Raw genomic sequence first — 8,093 nt, forward strand, 5'->3', positions numbered from 1 at the left:
TAACTGCCTGAACTGATGCTAGTTTGCTGGTGATTCCCTTTCTTATTGCCCAGGGGCTTCTGGTTAGTTTTTGTGTAGTTCTGGGATGGAGTGAGTCACTTACCGTAGTTTCTCATTGGATTTCTTTATCATTATTCAGTCTGGCATAAATTTCAGGATTTTTCTGGAGTAGGTATATGAAATCTGGATAATCTGACCATCTATTAGCTTTTACAAAAGAGTATTTACTGAGAAGGTCCAGCAAGAACAGTAGTTACAAAACAATCCCAACAGTTCGGGGCCATACTCTCCCCTTACACTCAAGGTCCTTGGGAAAAGTGGGCTCCAAATATAAAGTACAAAGGTAGTGAGACACACAGGTAGTAAACATATGGGGCCAAGGGTTACCTTGTGACTCACGGACCTATGAGAGAGTTTAGAGTGAGATTGTGGGGATGGGAAAGTCATTTCATTGGTCCGCTAGGATGGCCTCTTGCATGACAAGTTATACCAGCTCAAGTGAAACTATTGCTGAACTGGCCCTTCCCCAAAGTTGTCTCCTTTTGCTACCAGATCCAGTGTTCTGGTTGTCAATGGGACCTGGGAGGGCTTGGAAGCATCTCTCAGTCTCACTAGTATCACCATTCCTTCTGGCTCTTCAGCCAAGAGAAGTCTCTTCAGCACTCTACTGTACCCTCCTCTAAGGCTTGAGTAAGGCTTACCCAGCCTCCATGTCTTGGACAGAAGCCAAGCAGAGGTAGTTGCACGTGCTCTCTATACCCTACCAGGAAAGACAAATCTGAGCATGATCTAAGGACTGGACACTCACTGGCTATTCCTCTCATTACACCCCTGTCTGGTGTCTTTCTCTGGTTTATCATCTTTCTGCAGCGTGCCTGGGCAGAGGTCCCCTGTGGGTCTTGACAGTCTTTGCTACATTGTCCGACCCCGTACACCAAGGTTTCTTAACCCTTTTTGTGCCATGGACCCATTTGGCAGACTGGTGAAGCCTAGGGACCCTTTCCCAGAATAATCTCTGTTGCTGACATTCATATTTGAAGGAAATGCTAAGGTAGGGGTTAGTGAAAATAAAAATGTAATCATCTTCTTATCCAAGTTCATGGACCCCAGGTTATGAACCATTGCTAATAGCTCATAGCATCAATATAGCTCAAAGGTTTGCAAAGAACATTACAAACATTATCTCTTTGCATCTTCACAACAACCCCGCTCTTCTTCATGGGAGTCCCCTCTTCAACACCATTTGGCTAACTTTCCACCCCTCTTTTCTTCCTGCTCCATCTTCCTGACCTTGGACTCTGCCTCTGGGTCACTTGGCTCCACTTGGTGAGTTTTTGTCTCATCTTTCTGATAACCAGGCCTCCACATCCTTCCCAGGTATCTCTCCCCCATGCCACACTATCAACCGCATACGCAACATGGCCTTCACGCCCCCTTTATGTTTTGCATCCCTGATTAAAATAGAAGCCCTTTGAGGCCAGGTACTGTTTTGTTTGCTCGTATTTGTTGTTTTTTAATTCATATTTATTTTCATTTCAGTTCCAGATTCTCTCCCTTTCACCTCCCATACTTATCAAGAAAGTGGGAAAAACAAAACCCATTACAAATATGTATAGTCAAGCGAAACAAATTTCTGCTTTTAGCCATGTCCACATATATAGTATGTATCCATATGTATGCATTTATGACTCTATATGTGCATATACAATTCAATCTGCGTTCTGTGTCCATCAGTTCTCTATCTTGAGGTGGATAGCATGTTTCATCACGGATCCTTTGGAACTGTGGCTGTTCTATTATCTTGATCAGAGCTCCTTAGTCTTTCGAAGTTGTTTGTCTTTACAATATTGTTGTTTTTGCATAAACTGTGTTCCTGATTCTGTTCATTTCACATTGTATCAGTTCATACAAGTCTTCCCAGGCTTTTCTGAAACCATACCTTTCATCATTTCTTACAGCACAACAGTATTCCATTCCATTCATCTACCATATCTTCTTCAGCCATTTTCCAATTGATGGGCATTATGCTTGTTTGTATTTGTATTCCTAATGCTTAGCACAGTACCTGGCACATAGTTTACACTTAATAAATACTGACCCAATTAATCTATCTTATCTATCCATCTATCTATCTATCTGTCTGTCTGTCTGTCTGTCTGTCTGTCTATCAGTCTTAACAAGGAGTCCAACTAACTCCACAACAGGCAATGGGAAGATGCAATATGCTAAACTATACGAAGTTTTGACCTTTCTCCAAGTCTATCTTACAGACTGGCAAATATTTCCACTACTTGGTATAGTTTAGCTTTCCATTGTTCCACTATCCTGTGTGTTCCCTACACGTCAAGTTTTTTTAAAAATTTTATTCTGAACTTCAGAAATAAAACGAGCATTTCCGTAACATAGTAGGATAGAAAAAAAAATGATTGTACATGAAATTGCAAATCTGTTATGTATGACTTGCTATTCCTTTTAAAGATATAATAAAGTTATCATGGAACTTCTTTTTTCCCCTTTTTTTCCTTCTCCTCCCTCTAGAGATGGCAACCCTTAGATACAAATAGGTACTGATATGTAAAATCATTCTATGCATACTTCTATTTATCAGTTCTTTCTCTGCATGCAGATAGTATCTTCCTTCCTTGGCTGAATTTCTTGGTAGTGAACTTGAGCATCATATAAAGCTCTCTCCTTCTTTCTACTACAACCTCTTGTCTTTTGGAAAGTTAGCTGGACTCCTTAGTGAACAGGAGAAGAAAGATAGGAACTAGCCAGCCAAGCTTAGAGATCTCATTCAGCATTTGTAGAGCTCGTAACAGCTCTGAAGAGGATTCAGATAAAGAAGAAGCGATGTCCCACAGGGTTGGGACATAGGAGAGGGGAGGGTTAACTTTCTTTCAAGACAGTTATAGCCAGAAGATAGAGCCAAATAGCCCATGGGATACAGCCCCGTGTCAGCAGGCCATCAGGTGAGAAAGAGGGATAGGACTGTTCTCTTTAATTGGGACACTTAGGAGCAAGATTGGAGGTGCTAAAAAGATACTTAAACTCAACGCAAGAAAACTTTCTAAAAAGGGATGTTCCCCAAAGCAGAAAAGATTGTCTCCGGAGATAATGAGTCTAGTTCACGGGAAGACTTGAAGGAAAGGCTGGATTGCTCCTTTTTTTTTTTTAATTTTAAAATTTTTTTTTATTTTTAGGCAATTGGGGTTAAGTGACTTGCCCAAGGTCACACAGCTAGTAAGTGTCAAGTGTTTGGTCTGAGATCAGATTTGAACGCAGGTCCTCTTGACTTCAGGGCCAGTGCTCTATCCACTGTGCCACCTAGCTGCCCCAAAGAAATGTTTGTTTGTTTGTATGGGTAAGGCAATTAGGGTTAAGTGACTTTGGATTGCTCCTTCTGAGTGAGGTTGGAGTGGTGTTGGTGCTGGGGTTTGGGTTTCAGCTAAGCTCTATAGGGAATCCAACTGTGAGATTCTGGGAAGGTGTGATTTTTCCAGAGTTCATACTTCCCACAGTGTGTGAATCTCTGTGGTTAAGGGAGTGGTCAGAGGCTGATATAAATTTCAGAGGAGCCAGAGCCTGAGAGGCAGACCTTCCTGGAGCTAGAACCTGGCAAAGGCAGTACAGCAGAGAAACTGAGAAACCTAGGCTTTGAAGGAACAGGAGGACAGTGACACCCATCAGGGAAGTAGGAGCAAAGACTGAATGGAGACTGTTCAAGGGCATGCAGGACCTTCTGACCTGCCCAGTCTGTGGGGGCTTCTTCAGTGACCCTGTAACAGAGCATTCTGGCAATACCTTCTGCCTGGATTGCCCTCCTCAAGAATCCCAGCCTCCATACCTCCTCTATACCAACTGGAAGATGCAGAACATGGTACAGATAGCCAAGCAGCTGAAGCCATTCCATGACGAGACCCAGTCCATCCTAGAGGAATGGTGCATCAAGCATCAGGAATACTTGAGCTTTTTCTGTAGAGAAGACAATGAGAAAATCTGCCTGGTGTGCAGGTACTCCAGCCTTCATGAGGGCCATACGCTGACCTCACTGGAAGATGTAGACATAAAACAAGAGGCAGATGCGCCAGACACAGAACAGAGTAAGTCTGTTTGCTGAAAGGAGCCTGCAGTGAGCCAAATCTTGCTCACTCCCAGATTCCTTTGCTGGTGTTTCCTAGCTGACCTTGCTGAGCTGCACACCCCAAACCAGCCTAAACCATCCTTGCAGTCAACTGTTCCAACAAAACGTCCTGCTTCTGTGCCCTGCTTGTTCCTGGGAAGACTGGCCATTCTTTTTTCCTGACCCTTCCCCAATCCTCCCCTTTTGGTTTTCAAGCATAATCTCCCCAGCCTCTCCTGGGCTGTGACTCCTTTGTACTTTGTACTGGGGGGCCTCGAGACTGGTGTCTCATTTTGCTCCTAATAAAACTTTTCTGCTGTCAAAAAAAAAAAAAAAAAGACCGTTATAGCCAGCCTGGGCCATCCACAAGACAAGAAGTCACATGAGAAGTTCCAGAACTTTTTGGCTAGTGATAATTGAGTTAACTTATGGTGCTTTGGGAAAAATGAAGGAAATGCTGAAGCATGGAGCCAGATGAAATCTATTGCTGGAGGACATGAAACAGGGCCTTATATGTGACTGCAACATATGGTACACATTATAAAGTGTATCTGTGCTCTACCACATACTTTTCCAGCTGAATTATTCTTTGTCACTATACATGCTAACATGTTATTGCTACACATGTGTGTGTTCTGTTTCTTCACATGATCTATGCGTCTGATTCATGTTGCCACCTATAATGTCATTCTAAATGTCATGTGTTGCATGAGATGTATGTTTCTGGTTTACCATATGCAGCATTCTCATGCATATTATGTCGTCTCACACCACAGGGTGGGGACAGTTTTGGCTGAGTTCCTTGGCCCTGAACGCTAAGACGTGTGCACGTTACATGCTCTGCTCTGTAGTTTGGATAATTTCCTATGACTGTTATGTGCTTGTTCATGATGTTTATATTGAACACTTAGGGAAGCAGTGTCCTGTTTTTTAAAATGTATGTTCATAGAAGCAACATGGTAGAGTAGGTAGAGAGCTTACCTCAGGGTCAGGAAAACCTGGGTTTGAGTCTAGTCTTTGACATCTGTTGGCTGACTTTGGGCAAGTTCCTAAACCTCTCTGGGAGTCTGTTTCATAGAGTCGTAGATTTAGAGCTGGCAAGGACCTTGGAAGTCCTCAATTTCAATCCCCTTATTTCACAAAGAAATCAGTCTAATCTAGAAATAAATAATATATGCTATTGTTGTTCAGTCATACCCAACTCTTCATGGTCCCGTGGACTGTCCGTGGGGTTTTCTTACTAAAGGTACTGGAGTGGTTTGCCATTTTCTTCTCCGGTAGATTAAGGCAAACAGAGGTTAAGTGACTTGCCCAGGGTCGCACAAAAAGTAAGCGTCTGAGGCCAAAATTGAATTCAGATCTTCCTGTCTCCAGGCCCAGCACTCTATCCACTGAGCCACCTGGCTGCTTCCTGGTACCAGTATACCCCTATATAATTTTCACGGACTACACATTTTCACAAGGGGGAAGATGTAAGAGGAGCATTCTGTCCCCTTTGTTAAAAGTCTGCCGTAGCATTTTCTGCCCTTTCAGACTCTTGAGTTGTTCATGGTTAGTGAGAAGAGGATACTGATTCCAGACACATGGACCTCACTTGAGAAGAGGACTTTGGCAGCTAAACAGAGGGACAGAAAGACACAGTGGCATCTGAGTTCCTTCTGTCCTGCTGCCACTGTCCACCACAGATTTGTGACAGACAAATCAACACAACCGTGAACTTTTGGCAGACTGAACACGCCCTGTTGCCGGCTGGGTATTGTGCAGACAGACAGGGAAACGGCAGAGGAAAAAGCCTTGAAACATGGAAGAGAAATTCTGTTCCTATTTGCCCAGTCAGCTGCAACCATGTGACCCCAAAGTTTCTCCAGAGCTCTCTGGTCTAGTCATGGTTCTTAGGAACATGGATGAAGAGCTAGAAGGGCCTTAGAGACCACCCAGCCCAACTCCCTCATTCAACAAGGGGAGGAAAGCAGAACTCAGAAAGATGATGTGATTGCAAATTCTGATCCACACAAGGACCAACCATCATTTCAGAGGACAGACGATGAACCATGCAACCCACATTCTTTTTTTCTTCTTTTTTAAAAAAAAAATATTTATTTTTAGTTTTCAACATTCACTTCCTCAAGATTTTGAGTTTTAAATTTTTCTCTCCCTCTCTCCCCTCCCCCCACCCGAAGACGGAGTGCAATCTGATATAGGCTCTACTCATACATTCCTATTGAACTATTTTCACATTAGTCATGTTGTAAAGAAGCATTAGAACCCATGGGAGGAACCACGAGAAAGAAGAAACAAAAAAGGGAGCAAATAAGATGCTTCAATCTGCATTCGGACTCCATAGTTCTTTCTCCGGATGTGGAAAGCATTTTCCATCGTGAGTCTTTTGGCGCTGTCTTAGATCCCTGAAGGCACTGTGCTTCCCCGAATTTCCCTACTGAGTTGATGGGAGTGGCCTCCTTCAACTGGCTATGTAGCCAGAACAGGCTGTTTTCCAAACTGGCAGCCTAGGACAGTCTCACCTTGTTTCTGGCCACATCCACCAGGTAAAGATCACATACAGTGTACCCACGGTATGGGAACCATGAACTGAATAGGGAAGCTGGGAATCCCTTCCTCTTCTCTTCTTTTATCCTTTGGCTCTAAAAAATGGGTCAGGGGTATTTTTGTTTCTGTTCTGTTTCATTTTTCCTGTTTCAGATGTAGGTGGTAATCCCCTCCACACCAGGAGCTCGTGTCATAGCAGCCTTGGAGACAAGATTGTAGGTGGGATGTTGCAGCCAGCCAGCCTGGCAGGAAAGCCCTGAGAAGCCAGGGTGTCTGGGAATCAAACCTAAGGGGACTTTGGATGTAGAATTTGGGATTGTGTTATATAGGAACTGAGCTAAGCTGGTTACTATGACTTATTACATCTTTGAAGTAAATATTTCTTTTTAAAAGCTAATCTGAGCACCAGTCCTGAAGTCAGGAGGACCTGAGTTCAAATCTGGCCTCAGACCAAACACTTGATGCTTACTAGCTGTGTGACCCTGGACAAGTCACTTAACCCTAATTGCCTAAATTTAAAAAAAAAAAAAAGCTAATCTGACTGTTTAAGGGTCAAATGAATTGGGGTCAGGGCCTCCTTCTACTTGAGGGCACACCATTGGATGTGGATGCAGGAAGCCATGGCAGAATCTAGTACCCCAGGGTACTGGAGAACCCTAACATACCTGGACTTTAGACAGTGGGGGCCAGAGAGGTTAGCATTACAATTGTAACCATAGAAAATGCTATATTACCAATAAAAAGCCCAGCCTTTGCCTAGTGTTGCTGCTTCAAGTGTTCTAAGGGGAGGTTTTGTCTTCTAAGGGAGGAGAGTGGATGGGGGCTGTGTCTTAGTTCAAATTGTTCATTACTCTAATCAGAGAGTATTCTTTTTTTCAGCCTTGCCTGGAAACGAGAACAATGTTGCTAGTTGTCAGTTGTCAAATTCTCCTTCTGAAAAAAGGATATTGGTCTGGGCCTGGAATTCCCAATGAAATAGAACGTATACATTTGGAGAGCAGCTTGAAAGACTGAGTAACTGGAATCAGGGAGAACACACTGAGGCACATGAGAAGTGAAATTACAGAACTTTAGAAAGGAGTTTAATTTCTAAAAATCATTTTCCAGTAAGCGTGTAATAGATTCAAATGAGTAGTTTTCAAAGATTCACCAAGTAGAGGCTCCTAGGGGACCTGCTTCAGTGAATAGATCAGGGGTGAGGAACCCGCAGCCTCGAGGTCACCTGTGGCCTTCTAGGTCCTCAGGTACGGCCTTTTGACTGAGTCCGAGTTTTACAGAACAAATCCTTTTATTAGGGGGTTTTGTTCTGTGAAGTTTGGATTCGGTAAAAGGGCCACACTTGAGGGCCTAGAGGGTCACACGTGGCCTTGAGGCTGCAGGGTCCCCACCCCTGGAATAGACCTTCTGCTCACCTTTTGATGGTTCT

The sequence above is a fragment of the Vombatus ursinus genome, unplaced genomic scaffold (genome assembly GCF_900497805.2).
Source record: "Vombatus ursinus unplaced genomic scaffold, bare-nosed wombat genome assembly UNPS02015066.1, whole genome shotgun sequence".
In the NCBI taxonomy this organism is placed as follows: Eukaryota; Metazoa; Chordata; class Mammalia; order Diprotodontia; family Vombatidae; genus Vombatus; species Vombatus ursinus.